This window comes from Sinocyclocheilus anshuiensis, unplaced genomic scaffold (genome assembly GCF_001515605.1).
Source record: "Sinocyclocheilus anshuiensis isolate Anshui unplaced genomic scaffold, SAMN03320099.WGS_v1.1 scaffold1524, whole genome shotgun sequence".
NCBI lineage: Eukaryota > Metazoa > Chordata > Actinopteri > Cypriniformes > Cyprinidae > Sinocyclocheilus > Sinocyclocheilus anshuiensis.
In genome coordinates, this window is record NW_015559670.1 from 466,195 (window position 1) to 469,986 (window position 3,792).

A 3,792-nucleotide genomic window follows, 5' to 3' on the forward strand; every position below is an offset into this window, starting at 1 on the left:
TTCATAATGATATTTCCCCCCATTTTAAATTCTTATTATCCAATGAAAGGTTAGATTTTTGTGATTTTTTTTTAAATAAAAGATCAAAAGGATTAACAACGCAGATTAATTTTCACAGCCTTCTTTGATCATATTTACCAAGGGTGCCGATATTTTTGGCCATGACTGTATGTACATATTTGAATTTGTCCCTGTATTTGGTGAGTTGGGTTCATGTGTGTATGTTTGTATTGGGACTGATGTTTCTATCAGCCCCCGAAGAAGAGATATCAGCAGACTTACAAAAGACTGGCATAATTTGTTAAGAGTTTCCAGGACAAATTCTGCATAACATACAGATGTTAGTCAGTCCCCAGACAGCAACCAGTGTCGGCCCAGATCCGGCCCACATCTGGCCCACATGGATTTCACGCAGGCCTGATGTGGGCCGGATCTGGGCCAACACTTGGCAGCTTGAAGGTTTCCTGAACAACATTTACAAAATTCACTGTAGCGTACAAGGTAACGTTAGATATTTTGCTCTAACCACTGGTTACAGTAAATAAGATAAATAAGTTAAGACTGATGATACACGGAGCAACTTTTTGAGCAATGTTGCCTTCACTGAAAAAAATTATACTACATTTTTTTCATGGTAAGTGGTTGCAAACAATTTATTTTAGCTACATTTAATAAAAAAAATAAGTTGAAAGTTAGTCAACTAAATTAGTTTATTTAAATGTAGCTAAAATAAATTGATTGCAACCACTTACCTTAAATAATGTAGTAAATGCAATGAATCATTTTTTTCGGTGTTCAGTGGGCAACCAGGTGAAACACACGGCCCACGACCGATCTAAGTTATGCAGATAGAAATTTGTTACCTATTCTCAATGGGAAAGTGCCCAAGCAACATTGCTCAAAAAAAGTTGCCCCATGTATCATCAGCCTAACAGTTGAAGTTACGGTATGTTTAACTAATGTGGGGTAATGTGAATTAATCAGCAATCGTAGGATTTATTAATGCTTTTTTATGCCAGGTTGGGGTAATACACAGATTTTCTGTCATGGTCTATGGACCCCCTGAATTAGCCTTGGCCACCCCCTGGCCACCCCATCTATAAAACTCTGCCACTGTGGACACACCTCTGGCTCCACCACCGCGTAAAAGGTTTTTAACATCTCAAAGACAAAAAAAGTAAATGCGGGTAATTTCCTGACATGAATATTAATATCAGTGTTTGTATTTATTCACAGAAGTAGACCAAATTAGACTTCTTGATAAAAAATTTCTAAGCGGCAAATGACAGATTGCTGCTCTTCCTTTACATTTTCAGTCTAAACTGTTTTGCTTTGTTTGAAGCTAAAAAACAACAACAATAACTTACCTACGTTTATTTCTTAGAGAAACATTTAAAAATAACAACTTGCATTGCATTTATAGATGAAAAAGTCTCCAGTAGAGGACGCCATTCGCTCACAATAAATGCTGTTATTAATGTTATTTCACTCAAAAATTGAGATATTAACTATTTTTTGTTGAGAGAATTTGAATGAAGTTTGCTTATAGAAATTAATTCATTTTCATTAATTCATTAAAACTCACCAGGATCTAAGTGAAGGAACCCAAGAAGAGAATGAGAGGTGAACATCTCTGTTACTTATGTAACTCTCCTTCCCTGAAGGAGGGAACGGAGACGTCACGTCGGTGACCGACAAATTGGGATCTCACTTAGAGAGACCAATCCACTTCGAGTGTAAACTAAACGAGCCAATGCACATTGGCATGCGATGATTGCATCCAGCTGCTGCTGATCACAGTGTGAGCATAAAAAGGCAGCCAGTGCAACGCATACCAGGTTTTTCGCTGAGGAGCCGAACCTTCAGGGAACAAGGGTTACATACGTAACCGAGACGTTCCCTGTCAATTGGTCACTCTCTACGTCACATCGGTGACTGACGAATTGGGATCCCTTCCCAAGTGCCATGGATGCTGCCCCTTCCAGTGTCCTGTGCGAGCCTCCTGCGCCCCTTTTTTGGTGTAGATCTGCCGGGGAAATTCTGGCTCTGAGGCTATACTGTGGACTTTACACATATGGGATCCACTTAGGTCTCTAGATATGGAACCCAGCCCTCTACTGGTTCTCACGGATTAATCGAGTGAGGGCCTGGCACTGGACGTTCCACCATGTCTGGCTGCCGAGGAGATGGAAGGTTCAAACCGGGGCCTCTCAGTGCCTCTACCCATTTAAGGTGAGAACACAGGAGGATACCAGCTCCACACGAAGGCTATAGGGCACACCCTGTGCCTGATAAGCCAGGGTGATGGCATCCACAATCCAGTGGGCCATCCTCTGCTTAGAGATGGCCTTCCCCATCCCTGAAGGGGGTAGTAGGAACCTTGGGCACATAGCTGGACCGGGGCCTCAGGATTACCTGATAGTCAGCCGGTCCAAACTCTAGGCACGAATCGTCGACCGAAAATGCCTGCAGGTCCCCTACCCTCTTGATGGAGGCCAGTGCAAGCAGGAGCAGAGTTTTCATTGAAAGAAACTTTAGCTCGACTGACTGCAAAGGCTCAAATGGGCCCTGCTGTAGTGCTTTGAGCACTAGAGATAGGTCCCAAGAGGGTATAGAGGGGGGCCGGGGAGGATTTAACCTTCTCGCCCCCCTAAGGAATCTGATGACCAGGTCATGCTTCCCTACCGACTTCCCTTCCACGGGGTCATGGTTAGCAGCAATCGCAGCGACATAGACTTTAAGGGTGGAGGGAGACAGCCTTCGCTCCAACCCTTGCTGCAAAAAGGACAAAAAACAACCCTGATCGGTCATTTCCGGGGGTCTTCTCGGTGAGAAGAACACCACTCGACGAACAGGTTCCACTTCAAGGCGTAAGCGTGTCTCGTAGATGGTGCTCTCGCTGAAGTGATGGTGTCAACTACCTGCTGGGGTAGGTCACCTAGAACCTCCGCATCCCGTCCAGGGACCAGACATGAAGTTTCCAGAGGTCTGGACGCGGGTGCCACGGGGTGCCCCGTCTCTGAGTCAGTAGATCCTTCCTCAGAGGAATCTCCCAGGTAGGGGCTGTCACAAGGAGCATTAGTTCCGGGAACCAGGTCCGAGTGGGCGTCCAATACGGCGCCACAAGCAGGACCTGCTCCTCGTCCTCCCTGACCTTGCACAGCGTCGAACTGCTGTAGTGCTGCTGCAGTGAGAGGTTTCTGGAGAGGCAAACAGGTCTACCTGAGCGGCTCCAAAGCATCTCCAAATCAGCTGGACCGTCTGGGGATGGAGTCTCCATTCTCCTGGGAGCGTAGCTCGTGATAGCTTGTCGGCCGTACGGTTGAGCAGACATGGAATGTGAATGGCACGAAGTGACCTCACAACCTTCCGACTCCAACGGTCGCCGTGTTGTCCGTTCAGACCAGCAGGTGCTTGCCTCGTAAGCGCCGTTTGAGACGGTTCAAGGCAAGGCGCACCGCTAACAACTCTAGGCAATTAATATGCCAGTGTAGTTGGGGGCCCGTCCACACCCACGACACAGCGTGCATGTTGTACATGGCCCCCCAGCCGGTGGTGGAGGCATCCGTGTAAACCACAGCATGCCTGGAGACCTGTTCTATGGGCACTTCTGCCTGGAGAAACGCAAGGTCTGACCACGGGGTGAAGGTTTGGCGACAGGCCGGTGTAACTTGGACCTGGTGAGTGCCGTGTTGCCACGCCCACCTTGGGAATCGGCCATGAAGCCAGTGCTGAAGCGGTCTCATATGAAGCAGCCCCAGCGGTGTAACTGCCGCTGCAGCTGCCATATGC